Source organism: Sciurus vulgaris (genome assembly GCF_902686455.1).
Source record: "Sciurus vulgaris genome assembly, contig: HiC_scaffold_624_arrow_ctg1, whole genome shotgun sequence".
In the NCBI taxonomy this organism is placed as follows: Eukaryota; Metazoa; Chordata; class Mammalia; order Rodentia; family Sciuridae; genus Sciurus; species Sciurus vulgaris.
Window position 1 is genome coordinate 316849 of NW_027632395.1, and position 18988 is coordinate 335836.

Consider the following 18988-nt stretch of genomic DNA (forward strand, 5'->3'; position numbering starts at 1 on the left):
ATTTTTATAAGTTTAACAGGCAAGGTAACTTAAGAAAAATAAGTAAACAAAAAATAAATTAAGTGCAAAAATTACAAAAGCAATGTGGAAATAAACATATGTGGAAACTACTAGAAGATGTGAGCAGACAGGAAGTCTTCCATACTCAGCCTCACATAAGATGAGGCAGAACATTCTCAAAATGTTAAGGGAAAAAGTTATTATGCTTTGTCCTAAAGATACGACAGGGATACAAAGTCAATCTGATTAAGGGAAGATGAAGAGTCTCCTTTGAGGAGGTAGCATATTGATGGACAAAGGGAAGGAGCAGTAAACAAGAAGGCTTTGGAGAGCATAATCCTGACAATGGGCTGTGGGCAAGACCCAAGTGGGTGCATCTGAACAAGGTCAACTCACCTTGTTTGACCAACATATGGACTTTATAGTTGACTAAGTAACTACTTAAAAAATTGTGTGGAGATGGAAAGTGAGATCCTGGTAGGAGGGTCCTTCCCCTTGCAAGTGAATGCCCAGGTGCTTTTATTCCCTGGCAGCCTGCAGGATCAGGAGCTTCCTATGACCTCTTGTTAAAACAAGCATTTCAGTTAGAGGAAGTTATTGCATGGGTTTGCTTGTGGTTCCTTTCTTTAGCACTTTCTCTTGGTCAAACTTGCCTGCCTGGCTCCACAAGCATTTGTAGAGAGGTTATAAAAGCTCACAGTGTTCCAGAGATAACTCAGGGCAGAATTTATAGGAACTTTCCTTTAAAAGGAACCAAAGAATTCTTTAAGTCCACAGGGTACTTAGGGAGAAGAGAGATTCATGAGAGAAGTGGGTGATGTCATTTCAAAATGTGTATTTACATACATTATAAAAGACATTTCAAACATCTTACACAAGGCATTGGATTGTGAGGTATTTCTCTCTTAGACACCAGTGTGCATCATCTTATGTCCAGACAGTTGTGGGTACTGATTTTAGACAATAGAAATCTGAATTCTAACTCTTAATTATTATGTGGAAGATTAGAAAGCAATAAGTGTGTATTTCTGATCTTGTTTGAGAGAAAAGTAGCTGTTTTGTACTTTCAAAACTGTTCAATTTTTGTTACTGGGCATCGAATCCAGGGCTCTTGAGAGCTACATCCCTTGTTCATTATTATTTTTCTTAGTGGAATTAGTAGTGGTTGTATTAGGACAAGGTGTCTCTCTAAATTGCTTAGGGCCCTGCTAAATTTTAGAGGTTGACCTCAATCTTCTTATCCTTCTGAGCCAGCCTGCCAGGTTGCTGAGATTACAGGCATGTGCACCATCCTGCCAGGCTGAAGACTATCTTTTTGATAATCCTTCATTGAACCCTGGTTTGGGGAGTTTGCCTCTTATTAGAATAAGAGGCTTGAAGATTTACCAGTCAGGGAAACCTATTTCTTGTCCTCTTTCTGGCTTGTGGGACTGGAATCCTGCTGCCTGTGTGAAAGGGAATGCCAGCATGCCATTCTCCTGATAAGTGTTGGCTCTACATCCAACCTGACAAGATTCACCCCCATATACCCCTCACATTTATCAGGGTACTGAATTTTCACAAATCCCCCATCCAGAGAGAAATCTGGAAAACCCAGCTCAGAGCTTTTTAAGAAGCTATGACAGGGTATTTTAATAGCAGATTCTAAGCTATAAAAAGCTGGTCAGAAATGGAAGAATTGAACAAGTAGTTTTAAAATGTGTGTATGTGCTTTCAGTGTTTATAACCTAGAGTGTCCACTATAGAAAATAAATTAAAAAAATAAAAAAGAAAGCCCCTTTCTGAGTTCCCATTTTGCCTGAACACTAAAGTTTCTTTAATTTAGTAGGGGGAGCTAGTGGAAGAAATATTTTGGATAGAAGTTGCTACAAACTTGAGATTTACACCAGAATATCAATACCTCTTTCCCTTATATAAGTTGCTAAAAATTGCAAAGGCCAAACATGCTGTTCTAGAAGAGTGTTTACAAATTAGCTTGTAAACATAGAACTTCTAAGGGATGTCCTTTCTCTCAATCATGCAGAGGCTTATGATGTTGAATTCTGCCTCATATTTGGTAAACATGTTGGTTTACAAAGGGTGTTCATAGAGACTGGTCTGCACAACATTTTAGTGGCAGGCGTTTTTAATGAGAAATAAATGGTGTACTTATATCACTTATATCACTGCCCATAAGTGCAACATTAAGCTCTTGAAGTGTTTTGTATATCTTAATTTGACTATAAAAACTGAACATTTTTAGAAAAATAAAAAAACTTAAGAAAAAACATAATAATCCAGTTACTCAATGTACTGATTTACTTGAAATAAATTCAAGAGTAAAAATAGCAACAGTTTTCCCCTACTGGGATAGAAAAATTACCTGCATACTTCTAAATCATAACCAAGTTCTTCTTGTTTTGTGACTTAAAAAAAAAAGAAGAAGAAGAAAGAAAGGCAAAGAAAAAAAGAGTATCCAGGGCATTGGGATAAAAGACAATTAATTGCATATTGTTTGTACTGGGTGCCACTAATATTGATATCCTCCTCAAAGGAGAGGTATTGGAAATGTTCAGGATCAAAATAAGACTACTGGGAATGGGGGGAAGCTGCAATTCCCCAGTTTTTCACTGCTAGATGGGAAGACACAGTAACAAAATGAAGAAAACAGGGGAAGGAATTTCCTAACAAACTAAGATGCTATTTTGCTAGAATCCAATGACAGAATGGCAGTAATAATCACAGAAACTGAGTTTAGAATCTACATAATTAAAATGATCCATGAAGCAAAAGTTAAGAGAGCAAATTCAGGCAATGTATGATCACTCCAATAAATACTTAAAATAGCAAATGCAGGAAGGAAAAGAGCACTTCAATAAAGAGATTGAGATTCTGGGGGGAAAAAAAGCCCAAATACTTGAAAGAAATAATAAACCAAATTAAATCAATAGATAGCATCACCAACAGATTAGATCTTGTCTGTTGATTCTGAAAACAGAATCACAGACAAAGAAGACAAAATACTCAATCTTGAAAATAAAGTTGACCAAACTGGAAAGATGGAAAGAAATCATGAAAGGAACCTCCAAGAATTATGGAAAATCATGAAAAGACCAAATTTAAGCACTGTCGAGATCAAGGAAGACACAGAAGAAACCAAACAAACCAAAGAAATGAACAATGACTTCAATGAAATAATGTCAGAAAATTTTCCAAACCTGAAGAATGAAATGGAAAATCAAATACAAGAGACTTACAGAACACCAGGTGCACAAAATTACAACATATCACACCAAGGCACATTATAATGAAAATACTTCACATACAAAATGAAGTTAGGATTTTATAGGCTGTGAGAGAAAATCATCAGATTATATATAAGGGGAAACCAACACAGATAACAGTAGATTTTTTCATCCTAGACCATAAAAGGAAGAAGATCCTGGAAGAATATAATTCAAGTTCTGAAAGAACATGGGTGCCAATCAAGAATCTTATACCCAGCAAAACTAAACTTCAGATTTGATGATGAAACAAAATCTTTTCTTGATGAACAAAAGCTAAAAGAACATACAAATAGAAAGCCTGGAGTAGAGATCATTGTCAGCAAAATATTTAATGAGGAAAAATTGAAAAACAACAATACAAGACTACAAATGAAGAAACTACCCTAAAGAAAAGGTCAATCAAAGGAGAAACTAAGTCAAGTTAAAAACCAAAATTAAGCCAAAGTGACCAGAAAAACAAATCATATCACAATAGTAAACCTTACTGTTAATGATCTGAACTCATTAATCAAAAGACAATGGCAGGTTGAATTAAAAAGAAAGTACCCAACAATATGCTGTCTTCAAGAGACTCATAGAAAATGAAAACCACAAATTAAGGGTGAAAGGATGCTGAAAAACAAACCATGCACATGGACTCAGTAAAAATGCAGGGGTCTACAAGCTCATATCAGAAAATGTGAACTTCAAATCTAAGTCAGAAAGGATAAAGAAGGAATTTTCATACTACTTAGGGAAACGGTAAAACAGCAAGACATAACAATTTCAAATATTTATGCCCCAATGATTCATCCATGTACAACAAACAAATCCTTCTCAATTTTAAGAATCAAATAGACCACAACCTAGTAATACTGGGTGACATTACCACACCACTCTCACCACTACATAGATACTCCAAACAAAAAATTAAAAAGAAACTATAGAATTAAACAACACAATCAATGATATATTCTTTGTAAGGTATAAAGCCGCTCCCCCGCCCACCAGGTACAGGAATTTTCCACCTCCCACCACTTGTCAATCTGCACTCAGCCCACCTCTCCCATTACAAGAATTTCTGGCCTCCCAACCACTTGTCAATCTGCGCTCTGCCCCCCTCTTCCATTACAGGAATTTCCGGCCTCCCCACCACCTGTCAACCTGCACTCTGCCCGCCTCTTACGTTACAGGAATTTCTGGCTTATGCAGCTGCCATTTTCCTGCTTCCCACATTACGTCCTAACATGCTATTGGTTCATCAGTCAGCTTGCAAGAATTTTCCTCCACTATTGGTTCCTTCCAGCCTGCGAGATTCCAATATCTGGGAGAAGCCATGCGCCATCTTTCTCTTTTTGCCCCTTCTTATCTCCCTGAGTGGACGTGTTTGCTGTTGCATAAATAAAATCTCTTGCGTGAGGTCTCGTGTCTGCGGAGCTTGTTTTCTGGGAGCTATCGGCAAGCCACAACTGCCCCTTACATCTGGTGCCGGGAATGTCCCAACATACTTAATGGGCGTGTATAGAGTATTCCATCCGTCATCAAGTGAATACACTTTCTTCTCAGCAACTCATGGATCTTTCTCCAAAATATGGTAAGCCACAAAAAAGCCATTAGTAAATTAAAAAAAAAAAAAATAGAGATACTATCTTGCATTCTATCAGATCATAATGGAATGCAGTTAGGAAACAATGACAAAATAAAAAAACAAAAACTTTTCCCACACCTGGAAGCTAAGTAATATGCTATTGAATGATACAATGATAACAGAAGATATTAGGAAGAAAATTAAAATCCTTAGAGATAAAAGAAAACAACACAACATATCAAAATCTCTTGTACACTCTGAAAGTAGTACAAAAAGGAAAGTTCATTGCATTGAGCTCATCTATTAAATGAATAAAAAGTCAACAACTAAATGACTTAACATTACATCTCAAAGCCCTAGAAAAGAAAAAGCAGATGAATATCAAAAGTAGAAGACAAGAAATAATTAAAATCAGAGCTGAAATCAATGAAATTAAAACAAAAGAAACAATTCAAAAAATTGGCAAAACAAAAATATGATTCTGTGTAAACATAAACAAAATATATAAACCTTTAGCCATACTAACAAAGAGCAGAGAGAAAACTCAAATTACTAAAAATCATGATAAAAATAAATATCATGACAGACATCATTTAAATACATAAGTAGAAGCTACTTTGAAAATCTATAGTCCCACAAATTAGAAAATATTAAAGAAATTGACAAATTTTTAGAAACATACAATCCTCCCAAACTGAATCAGGAAGACATACAATGTAAGCAAATCAATTTTAAGAACTGAAATAGAAGAAACCATCAAAAGTCTATTAACTAAGAAAAGTCCAGAACTAGATGGAGTTCTCAGTCAAATTCTATAAGTCCTTCAAAGAAGAACTAATACAAATATTCCTCAATGCATTCCAGGAAATAGAAAAGAAGGGAACCCTTCCAAACTCATTCTATGAAGCTAGTATCACTCTGATACCAGAACCAGACAAAGATGCATCCAGGATAGAAAACATTAGCTCAATATCCCTGATGAACATAGATGTAAAAAGCCTTGAAAAAATTATGGCAAATTCCATAAAAGAACATATTAAAAAAATAGTGCTCCCTGACCATGTGGTGTTTATACCAGGGATGGAAGGTTGGTTCAACATCTGGAAATAAGTACATAATTCATCACATCAATAGAATTAAAGTTAAGAATACAGCACACCTTCATGCTCAAAACAGTAGCAAATATAGGGATAATAGAAACATACCTCAACATTGTAAAGACTTTCTATGCTAAGCCCACAGAAATCATCCTTCTTAATGGAGAAAAACTGAAAGCCTTCCCTCTAAAAATTGGAACAAGATAGGGATGCCCTCTTTCACCACTTCTATTCAAAATCTTTCCTGAAACACTAGCCAGAACAGTTAGACAGACCAAAGTAATTAAAGGTTATATGAAAACAAAGAAATCAAGTTCTCACTATTTGATGATAAAATGATTTTATATTTATAGTATCTAAAAATTTTCACCAGAAAACTGCTAAACCTAATAAATGAATTCAGAAAAGTAGCAAGATATAAATCAATACACAAAAATCGAACGCATTTCCATTCGTAAGTGATGTATCTTCTGAAAGAGAAATAAGAAAAAACACTCTTTCACAATAGCCTCAAAAATAAAAACACTTGAGAATCAATGTAACAGAAGAGATGAAAGACTGCTACAATGAAATCTACAGAACTCTAAAGAAATAAATTAATGAAAACCTTAGAAGATGGAAAGATATCCATGTTCTTGGATAGGCAGAATTAATATTGTCAAAATGACCATAGTACCAAAGGTGCTAAATGGATTCAATGCAATTCCAATTAAAATCCCAAAGATATTCTTCATAGAAATAGAGAAAGCAATCATGAAATTCATCTGGAAGTATAAATGACCCAGAATAACTAAAACAATCTTGAGCACAAAAAGTGAAGCAGGAGGTATCACAATACCAGATCTTACATTATAGTACAGACAAATAGTAACAAAAATGGCATGGTATTTGTACCAGAATAAACAGGCAGACCAATGGTATAGAAGACACAGAGACAAACCCGCAAATTACACTTACTTCATACTATAATAGGGGCCAATAACAAACAATGGATAAAAAATAGCATGTTCAAAAAATTGTGCTGGGAAAAAACTGGAAATCCATATGCAGTGAAATGAAATTAACCTCTATCTCTCACCCTGCATGAATCTCGACTCAAAAAGGTCAAAAACTTAGGCATTATACCAGTAACTCTACACCTAATAGAAGAAGTAGGCCCAAATCTTCATCATGTTGGCTTAGGATCAGAGTTCCTTAACATGACTCCCAAAGCGCAACAAATCAAAGCAAGAATCAATAAATGGGATAAATTCAAACTAAAAATCTTGTTCTCAGCAAAGGATACAATCAATAATGGGAAAAGAGCGCCTACAGAGTAGAAGAAAATCTTTTCCAAATGCACTTCATATAGATCACTAATCTCCAAAATTTATAAAGAACTTACAAAAATTTACACCAAAAGTAAAAAAAACAAAAACAAAAACAAAAAAAACCCAATCAATAAATGGGCCAAGAAACTGGACAGACTCTCTACAGAAGAGATATAGGTGATGAATAAATACATGAAAAATTGTTCAACATCTCTAGTAGAGAAATGCAAACTAAAACAAGTGTAACTTTTCATCTTACTCCAAATAGAATGACTATTTTCAAGAACTCAAACAATAATAGATGTTGGTGTGGATGTGGGGAAAAGAGTACATTCATACATTGCTGGTGGAGTTGCAAATTATTGCAGCCCCTCTGGAAAGCAGTATAGAGATTCCTCAGAAAGCTTGGAATGGACTCATCTTTTGACCTAGCTATCCTACACCTCAGTTTATACCCAAAGGAGTTCACATTAGTATACTACAGCAATGGAGCCACATCAATGTTTATAGCAATTTAATTCACAATAGCTATATTGTAGAACCAACCTAGATGCCCTTCAACAGATGAATGGAAAAAGAAACTGTGGTATATATACACAATGGAATATTATTCAGACATAAAGTATAATATTATGGCATTTGCAGATAAATGAATGGAATTTGAGAATATTATGATAAGAGAAATAAGCCAATCCCCAAAAAGCAAAGACTGAATGTTTTCTCTGATAAGTGGATGATGATGCATAATGGGGATGGGGGCTGAGAGAAAAATGGAAGAACATTAGATTACAAAGAGGAAAAAGAGAGAGTGGAGGGGGCAGTGGTATGAAAGATGGTGGAATGAGACAGACATCTTTACACTACGTACATGTCTAATTACATGAATCGTATGAATCTACATTGTGAAAAACCAAGAAATGAAAATCTGTACACCATTTGTGTACAATGAATTAAAATACGGTCTATAAAGATAAAAAATAAAGTAAAAAAACAATGAAGACTTAGTTGCTTTATCTTGTCGAACTCTCTGGATTAGGGGAGCATTATTTATTATTCACTTACATGCTAGATTATTGCAGTAGTATCACTTTCTATAATGTAAATATTGATAATTTTTTTCTTTGATGCCAAAACATGGTTACTCATCCCACCAACATTATTAGTGTTTGGATATGTGATAATAGGCAGGACAGATCCTAGGGACAGGAATGAAGAATGGTTGCACACAGTGCAAACACTCCCTACTGAACACTAGAGTTGTGTCATCCACCTTGCATCCTGTGTCCCCAGTGTGCTTCATGTCAAACTAGTTGCTGTACTTTGACTCCCATGCCATTTAGCACTTAGTAATTTGTCTTTTGATCTGGTAAACTTCAGTAGACTGTGGGCCCTCAAGACTGGAACTGTATCATGTTCCCCAAGGTGTCTCCCAGCATATAGCTTGTTGACTAGAGAACAGATGATGCCAGCAATTATCAAGGACCACCTACATGAAAAGATACCAAAGAATTCATAAAGAGATGTCAATAAAAGATAAAGGTTAAAAAAAGTCAAGTCTTTTTACCTTTTGAGTTGATGGTTTGCCTGTAAAAATTATACATGCCAAGTACCATCTCTGTGCCAGAAGTATGATGTACACAAAGAGATTGAGGGTCTTATTGGAAAATGATAACCTAAAGAGATTCTAATTGCTATTTCACTTCTCTGGCTTACTACTGGAATTGTGGTAGGCTATCATGATGTGACTATGTCCCAGGAGAAATTGGGTTTCTTTCTTTCCCTGGCTCTTTTTCCTATCACATAAAATCAAGCTTTAGTCACACACAGCAAAACATTGATTTTTAACCTTTTTAACTTCAGCAGAGAAGCAAAAACTAGTTATTTATGTAAAATTAGCAATGAGCAAATCTACTACTTTAAAAATCTTTAGCCTTGTCATCCTAATCTTCTGTTAAAATTATACATACCAACTACAATCTCTGTGCCAGAAGTACAATGTACACAATGAGATTTAGGTTCTTATTGAAAAATGGTGATAAAAGGCCTCATTGTCTGAAAGGCTCAAGGTTAGAACAGCAAAGCTCTGGGAATGAGTAGAGTAGAAAGGACTCATGTGGCCACAGTGAGCTCTTGGGGGCAAGACCCAGAGCTTCTGTGGAATTCAGCAAGTATTTGTAAACAATGAATGGCCTCTCCTCTCATTCCTAATTGGGAATTCTGCCCATGATTGAAGTATGGCTTGGTGACCTCCTAGAAAACGTTTGGGGAATGACTGGAATTATGCTAATTTCCTCATCCAGTATTCCCAACAATAAGTATTGTTCATGTTCACAGTTGTTCTACACATTATCACGATCTCTGGGAGTTGAGAATTATGTACCCAGGGATTCTGAAAATTAGGATCCATTCACCTGTATTTTGTATTAAAATAAAGATTGCTGAGTCCTTAGTTCTTTGATAGGGTCTAACATAAACATTTCATTCCAGTGCCTAATAATGTCCTTGGTTCAGGGGTGATACTTTGTTAATCACTGAAGGCCAGTAGTTCCTAGTTTACATTTAGAAATCTGCAGAATAAATTTCACTGTGTGTGGTGAGGGATGATATTGGTGATTGGCCCAGGGGTGATCTACCACTGAGCTGCATACTTAGTCCTTTTTATTTTGAGACAGTGTCTTGTTAAGTTGCTAAGGCTGACCTTGAACTTATGATCCTCTTGTCTCAGTCCTGAGTTACTAGGCTTTTAACCCTATTTCATTGTACCAGGCTTTATTACTGCACTTAAAAACTACTTTGTTGAGAGTTTCAATTGTAGTTTTACCAAATAGTCCTGGATTTTCTCTTGGTGACATTCAAAAGGAAGCCCCCCCCCAAAAAAATTATAACCCAGTCTGGATGGTTGATGGGTTATATTACCTTGGGTACTCTTTTTTTGGTTGGATCATGTAACTAAGGAAAAAAAAATTTGCACCTTTCAAAATATTATTATTCTTCCAATGAAAAGGAGAGTTGAACAGAGCAATTTTTAAAATGATAAACGAAAAACATGATATGAGGAAGATTTTCTGAATTGAGACATTGCAACTGATGGATTTTCACTATTCAGATTATGATTATGTCCCCACCAAACTTATAAAAGAAATCTCTTTCAAAATAACAAACCTCTTCCACATATGCTATTAATGTACTGGAATAGGAAACAAATTAGAATTGGTCTACAACAAATTTTAATTGATGGTGGTAGGTTTCCTGTTGTGATTTTTGTAAAGGTAGACTGGTGTAACAACTGACAGAGCTGAGGAATTTCTACACATGACCATTCATATATATTAATAGTTCATTCATCTACAATCATTGTAGCAGGCTATAGCAGATATTAAATAATTTCGAATAAGGAGAAAAGGCACTAGACTTTTTGGAAGATTTAGCATTTTGAACTAAGATATATTTTATAAAGAGATAAATGCCAAAGACACTGTGCTAAGTGTTGAATGTCAAGGATACAAATTTACAAAGTGAAATGTCTTTTTCAATTGGATAATTTGGCATTTTGAGCTTACATTTCTGTTCCATTTCAACTTTTTAAATAGAATTTTATCAAATTTGAAATGCACGCAGTAGTACAGATACATGTTTAAAGCCAGTGGAACTAGTTTAAATTTGTATTTGAGATTGTGTGCTAAAATTTTTAGCTTGACAAATATAAGCCAGCAAATATCTGAAATGCTCTTAAGCAGGGACTGTTAGAGATATACAACATGTGTATTAACAGGAATAAACAAAGTGCACAGAGACTGAGTGGTTCTTAGCATCTAGGGACTGGACAGATTCTGAGGAAGAAGTGCCACCTGAGCAGAGCTGGGAGAAAGGACAGGATTTTGATAGAGAGCAAAGCATATTTTAGAACTTAGTAGATCTGCCTAGTTTGGATAGGGAAAGCATATTCAGGAAGAGAGCTGGTGATAGATGAATTCTGAAAAGGAGGAGTAGGCCTTGAAGAGGTCCACCTTTATATGTCGTTATACCTTCAACAGTGATATCCATGTGAAGGAAGACATCAATAGAAAGTGAAAGGACAGGAAGATAGGAGAAAATTATTATAGTACTTCAAATAATGAAGGTAAACTGGACATAGGAATCAATTTTGAAGACATTTCAGAGGCAAGATTGAGAAGAACTTGAGTTTAGTTTAAGGAATAAGCAAGCAGTGAAAATGAGGAAGAGGCAAACTGACTATGAGACTGGCAACATTTTAGTAACAAAAGCTAATGTGAATTGAAGGCTTCCTGTGTGCCAGTCTGGGCCACTCATCATAATTATTTTTTTTATTTAATGCTACCAGTAGTGCTATTTTAAAGTTGAGGAAACTAAAGCACAGAGATATTCCCCAGTTTACCCAAGATCACACACTAGTAAGTGTCAGAGCCTGATTAAAATTTAGTTTGCAATCCCAACCACTACTCTCATGGACTTACAGCACAAGAGAAGAGCAACTCTGTTGGAAAAGCACTGACTGGAGACACTGAGAGTGGAAATGGTTGTCAGGTTGATGTATGACTATGGAGAAAAGTTGGCCGAGGACAGAAGTCTGGCCTATGCTGCAATGTTAAAAGGACTGTGATCCCCCTCCACTGCCTCCTCTCCCCCACTCCTCCACATATCACACTGCCCTCAGTCAGGAACTAATCTGCCTTTCTATCAAGTGCATTTTCCAATTGATTTCTTAAAGTTGCCCCAGGTTATCTCAGGCCAGCCACCCCAAACATCCTTCTGATGCTACAGCATTGATTTGACCATTTTTACTCTATAGATTAAATGCTGAAGGACAGGAAATTGGAGGGAATGAATTCCAGAAACAAATGCATTCTGACCTGGAGCACTGAGTTCCAGCTTTGCTTGGAACTTCTGCCAGACATGTCCTCAACATTAGCTACTTTCTGGACCATCTTTTGGATGTCTTATATTCAATATAATTTGTACATTTATTACTCCCTTTTCTATCAAATATTCATTATGTGAAGGAAAAATGGGGAACTGTAGTAAAGAGCCCATAAAAAGGACTAAGAAACATGCCAGTAAAACCAGGCTAATTGAGAACTGTGACAACTAAGTGTGCCCAAATAAAGAGTTAGGGGCAGAAGTCAGTGATCTCTTTAAAACAACAGACAGGACTAAAAACACCAAAGGGGGTTCATTTTTTAAAATACTTTTTAGATGTTGCCAGACCTTTGTTTTATTCATTTATTTATATGTGGTGCTGAGAATCAAACCCAGCGCCTCACACGTGCTAGGCAAGCACTCTACCAGTGAGCCACAACTCTAGCCCCAGAAAGGATATTCATTCTATTGAAAATATCAAAAAGATGGACAAAGCCCCAAATATAGTATTAAAAAACCCCTAACAATAAAAATTCAAGGCCTACTCTCCTTTATTGTTCACTCCATGTCAATGGGAATAATGGTTAGGAGCACAAATAATAGACTATAAATTATAGGAGAAGAATTTGAATACACAGTTGAGGTAGAAAAAATTAAAATTTTAAAGCTCCATAAAAGAAAAAGAACATGTAATATACCATAAGCCACTGAATAAATTGAACCAGTAATTAAGACAGCCCCTAACCCCTTCCAAAGTAAGAAGTTGGACAATTTAGTACAGATAAATTTTAGTCAGAGCTTAAAATTAGGTGTTGCTACTTACTAGTTGTGACTTTTATGTAATCAGAAATTTAACTGCTCATTTGTAGCCCCTAGATATCAATTGAAATGACAGCCCTTAATAAGCAAGAAAGCACAGATGTAAATAATTTGCTGAAATAGTCTGGAAAGTGCAAAAATATATTTACTTGTTCTACAGATATTTGTTGTACTTCTAACAGGTGCCAGGCTTTGTAGTTTGATATTTAGACTAAACAGAAATTAAGCTACAAGACAGTATAGGAAACAATTTTGACATATATGATCCTAGACAATAAAACATGTATGTGCAGACAGTCAGGTATTAACAGGAGGCCTTTACTTCAGCTTGTTCAGTTGTGAGCACATATGATAGATTTACTTCAGACTTGACACTTGTCACTAAAACATATACCTTTTTATCTTGCTATTTATCTTCTTAGTTGCTAGCAATACAGAAATTAAATCTACATTTTTTTTTCTTATGAGTCATCTTTCTAATAAGTTTGATATTATTTATCAATAAATATATTTTTTCAGGAGTTGGGGTTTAGAGCTCAGTTGTAGAGGGCTTGTATAGCATGTGTGGGGCACTGGGTTCAATTCTCAGCAGCACGTATAAACAAATAAATGTCCATTGATGAATAAAACAAAAAAATAAACTGTGCACAATGAAACTACATGCATTCTCCTGTCATGTATAACTAAGTAGAACCAATAAAAAATATTTTAAAAATACATTTTCAACTCTAAAAGAGATACTTCATCTATATATTTCAAGATAAACAATCCTCATTTTTAGTTTACTTAGAAACATTTTTGTAGTGCTTTGGAAAACTGATGACAAATTCCAAAATATAGTATTAGAAACTATAGAATTACAAAGTGTCTGATTTAAAGTAGATCAGCATTCCTAGATAGCCTAGAACCTTTTTAAAACCAGTATTTGATTATGCTTTAGTGACATCTAAATTATGTACTTTTTTCTAGTAGCCTGTCATATAGCACAATTAAGTATATTTTATGGGCTTTATTCTTCTTTGTTTTAGGTAATCCTTCAATTGTCATCTGCAAATCATTCTATAAAATGGATTGGCAATTGATTCATCACAGGAGTGATGAGACAACCAAACTACTGTGATATGTTTGGGAATGTAAGGAACACCATTTTTTTCCCAGAGAATTTATAATAATTATTTTAACTTTCTTGGCCACTGCAGTTCCCCACACTGCTTAACAGTCACATGTCAGTTCCAATCACATCTGGACAGAGCTGATTTTCCAGTACTGCTTAATTTGAGCTCTCAACAATTCTAATGAAGTCTGGCTGAAATTAAAGTCTCATTAACTGATCAAGTTTGTCCCCATAGTCTAGTTTACCTGTGTCAAAAGAAGGATATTGTGAAACTCTCTGTCCATTTGGTTTGCACTTTTTATAACATGAATAGTCTACATTTATGTTGGCATTTTAAAAACTGTTTTTATATATTCCACTATATATGAAAATTCATTTATCATTAAGTGAATTTTAATGTTTTTGTTTTTATATGCTTTTAGCTCTTAAGCATTGAACACTGTTGACAGTAAAGAAATTTTCTTAATATTGTCAGTGGAACTAATAAGGATATGAACCTTTTTTCTTTTTAATTCTGCATATGCTGAATTGTGCTTCTATATACACTATAACCAGTTGTGCCTTCCTTTGTATTCAGTTTTATGTAGAAGATTTACATATTTTTAGTATTAAGAGAAAATATTTTAAAGACAAAAATTAGTACCAAATAAATCTCTGTAAAATTTCATTATTTTTTATATTAGACAAAATATGAAAGCATATCATATCACTTTTCCCTTTTAGCTTTCAATTGTGTAGGAATTGCCTTAGAATATCTTTTCAATTAAGATTAATTAAATGTAATATCCAAGTAACATTTTTATAAAAGTAAAATAATCCATACTTAGACAATAAACATTCATAAAAGAAAATGTTCTGAAGAGCATTTTTAAACTTTGAAATCACTTAGACATTCTTACCTTTTCCCCTCCCTGACAAAAATCTGAAATGGATATTCACCAGTCCATACCACCCAGACTGTTATACTTTCTAGTTGAGCATATTATTTCAAAAGATTAGCCCTGATTCTTCCTATAGAAATATCACACCCAACTGATACATTTACTGTATATTGATACAGTAAATAGAAGTACAATAGAAGTTGGGTTTCTCTAAATGCCTGCAACTATAATTAACATTTAAAAATCTAATATTTTGAAAGCTCACTGGTGATAAACTCAAACAACAAAGAAGTGATTTTGTAACACTTTTGTGAGGATAGCCACAATTTTTGATGAATCAAAAAATGTAGTGTAATACAAATATCAAAATAGGTAATGAATGCATTGCTTGTAGAAACTGAGACATGATAAACTGCTTTATAGTTTACTAAATTGATAGTACCATTAGAAGAAAACTTGGCAAAAATTCTTCACGAATCACATCACTGTGGAACTACCTGCAGATACAACAAAGAGATTCTTTGTGTAGTATAGTTTAGAAGAGTGATAAAACATTTTCTGTTCTGTAAAAAAAGAAAATCATGAAGCACCATTACAGTAGCACCAAATCTATGCATGAGGCAGGAATGTTTCAAAGTAAATAAATGAACTAGAAAGTGTCCTTTGAAGATTATATTAACTGTAATTCTTAACTACAAAGTAACAGAAATCAACTTTAACTGTGACTAGATAGCAGATCCAAACAAGGCATTAAATGGTGGGGATTATGAAAAGGCTAAAATTGAACTTTATAAAAACATATTACTTGAATTTTCAGAAAATAAAACTAGGTTTAGTTAGAAATTTATATTTTCGGTGAGCGGTGCAGGCGCTGAATGAGGCGGTGAGTGCGGCCACACAGCCTGGGCCTGGGGCCTGGCGGGCTGGGCTTAGAGCATGCAGGAGGGAGAGGTCCTATCCAGCAGAGCGCCTGGGGGCCCGAGGGCCTGAGCGGCTTCACCTGCAGCCGTGGGCCCCCTCCGCCCGCGCTGGGCCACAGCCACCTCAGTTGTGCTTGGGCCGCACCGGGCCCCGGGGAAATGGTGACTCTCTTCCCCTTCTTCTACTTGCTGGCTGAGTAAGAACTGGAAACAACATGTAACTTGCTGGTGGCAGTGCTTAGCCACGAAGATGTACCCACATAAAGTTACCTATTCAATGCCCAGGAATCAAAAGACATGTATTTGCATCTCTGGTTTTGCCATGTCTTAGTTGACTTGACTTTCACTGAGTATGTTTCTTCATCACTAAAATTGAGGTATTTTTCTTACCATCTGTGGAAATGTCATAATTCATTTTTCCTAACTGCAATATTAAGAATTATACCAAATTGAAAGATATGAATGAGTATCCTAAAAAATGAAAAAGGAAGACTTTACATCCTTCTCTTTATTCAGATTCCTCTGGAATAAGCAGGATTGCAGATGGATTCAATGGGATTTTTTCTGATCATTGTTACAGTGTCTGCTCTATGAGACAGCCAGACTTAAAATACTTTGACAACAAAAATGATGATTCTGATACTGATACATCAAATGACTTGTCAAAATTTGCAGATGGAATCAAGGCCAGAAACAGAAATCAGAACTATCTGGTTCCCAGTCCTGTACTTAGAATTATAGACCACACTGCCTTTTCTACAGAAAAATCTGCTGATTTAGAAATTTGTGATGAAGACTGTGATTCACCCGAATCAGTCAACCAACAAACTCAAGAGGAGAGTCCTATATAAGTTCACACCGCCGAGGATGTCCCCATTGCTGTAGAAGTGCATGCAATTTCGGAGGATTATGACATAGAGACAGAAAACAATTCTTCCGAGAACCTCCAAGACCAAACTGATGAAGAACCACCAGCTAAACTTTGTAAAATTCTGGACAAGAGCCAAGCTTTGAATGTGACTGCCCAGCAGAAATGGCCTTTACTGAGAGCTAATAGCAGTGGCCTCTATAAATGTGAACTTTGTGAATTCAATAGTAAATATTTTTCTGATTTAAAACAGCATATGATCCTGAAACATAAACGTACTGATTCAAATGTGTGTCGAGTATGCAAGGAAAGCTGCTCTACCAACGTGCTTCTGATCGAACATGCCAAACTACATGAAGAGGATCCCTACATCTGTAAATACTGCGATTACACGACAGTAATTTTTGAGAACCTCAGCCAGCACATTGCAGACAGCCACTTTAGTGATCACTTGTATTGGAGTGAGCAGTGTGACATGCAGTTCTCCTCAAGCAGTGAACTCTACTTACATTTCCAGGAGCACAGCTGTGATGAACAGTACTTGTGTCAGTTCTGTGAACATGAAACGAATGATCCAGAAGACTTGCATAGCCATGTGGTAAATGAGCATGCATTTAAATTAATAGAAGTAAGTGATAAGTATAACAATGGAGAACATGGACAATACAGCCTCTTAAGCAAAATTACCTTTGACAAATGTAAGAACTTCTTTGTATGTCAAGTATGTGGGTTTTGGAGTAGACTTCATACAAATGTTAACAGGCATGTTGCTATTAAACATACTAAAATATTTCCTCATGTTTGTGATGACTGTGGGAAGGGCTTTTCAAGCATGCTAGAATATTGCAAGCATTTAAATTCGCATTTATCTGAAGGGATTTATTTATGTCAATATTGTGAATATTCAACAGGACAGATTGAAGATCTTAAAATTCATCTAGATTTCAAGCATTTGGCTGACTTACCTCATAAATGTAGTGACTGCTTGATGAGGTTTGAAAATGAAAGGGAATTAATAAGTCACCTTCCAGTCCATGAAACAACTTGATTATTCTCTTTGACTTACATAATGTTTTTGTAAAATAATAAATTCAATATTTTTTGAAAAAAAAAAGAAATTTACATTTTCAATTGGAATCAAACTTCTCTCTTTTGTGTGGACACACAGATTTTTAGGGAAAAAATTCAACTCTAGTATGCTGTAACTCCAAAGTAATGGGACTGGCTCCAAAATCCACAGACACTAATGGTACTCCTTTATAGGTAAACTCCTTACTAAAATAAAAGGAGCTTGTTCAGGGCAGCAACAATTACTGAAAGTGAAATGTGTGAGCTAGAAGCTAAAAGGGGCCTTTGAGAATGCTTCCCTCCACCTGTTTTTTGATCACTGCAGGTTTTCAGAAGAAGCTGAGAGTTGCTGGGGACACTGAACTCATTGAAGGTAGAACAGTGATGGGCATTCCAATTTCATTTACTCAAGTTCTAGCTTTAATTAACTATTGGTTCAAAACTGTTAGAAAAAAAAATTATTAAAAATTGTAGGAAGAGGGCTGGGGTTATAACTCAGTAGGGAAATAGAGCACTTCCATAGCATGTTGAGGCACTGGATTCAGCACCACATATAAATTAAAAAAAAAAATAGATCAATTGACAACTAAATTTAAAAAAATACTTTAGAATAAAAGAACACATTCAAAATGCAAGATTCTTAAAGAGAAACTAAAATAAATCAGTGGTCAAGAATTTCAAATAAAAAATTAATATATTTTTAAAATTAAATGCTAATTGTAAATATTCTCAATGAACAGAAATCTTATTCATTCTATCTTTCTTCCTCAAAATACTTTATCTACAGTCTAGATTCACTTACTAGAATTGGGATAATAAAATTTTTGTAGATCAAAATGCTTTATGCAGGGACAGCTGTAGAAATGGAGAATAACTCTCAGAGCACTGCCACATGCTGTATGTGTTCTTAAAACAAGTAATTTAGTCAAAATAGACTCCAAAGGGCAGCAAACCCCCCACCTTCTTTTAATGTTTGCTTGATCAGTGTTAATGTACTATAGCTGGAATTTTTTAGAAGTATACATCCTGAACATTGGTCTCTGTACATGTCTTTTCTTTGATTGCAAATCTTTATTCACTTTCATATATGTATCATTTATACTGTGATATTATTTTTGTGGAATAAATACTTTGGGATGAGAGGTGTTTAGAGGTAGTGTGTTCATTTTCATCCATTTACTTCAAATAACCCAAACTTTA

At 35.1% G+C, this 18988-nt stretch overlaps 1 long non-coding RNA gene and 2 pseudogenes across 3 annotated transcripts in view; 1 reads left to right on the forward strand and 2 right to left on the reverse strand.

Annotated features, from left to right (window-relative positions):
- LOC306652863 overlaps positions 1–18988 on the reverse strand; it is a 325125-nt gene that overhangs the window by 161563 nt on the left and 144574 nt on the right. The gene's annotated exons all lie outside the window — the stretch shown is intronic.
- Positions 1–18988, reverse strand: part of LOC306652862 (cyclin-dependent kinase 17-like) — a 139875-nt pseudogene that overhangs the window by 51288 nt on the left and 69599 nt on the right. The window lies entirely within an intron of this gene.
- Positions 16311–17768, forward strand: LOC306652861 (zinc finger protein 639-like; annotated as a pseudogene). Its single transcript has one exon. The product of its transcript is annotated as a zinc finger protein 639-like (transcript).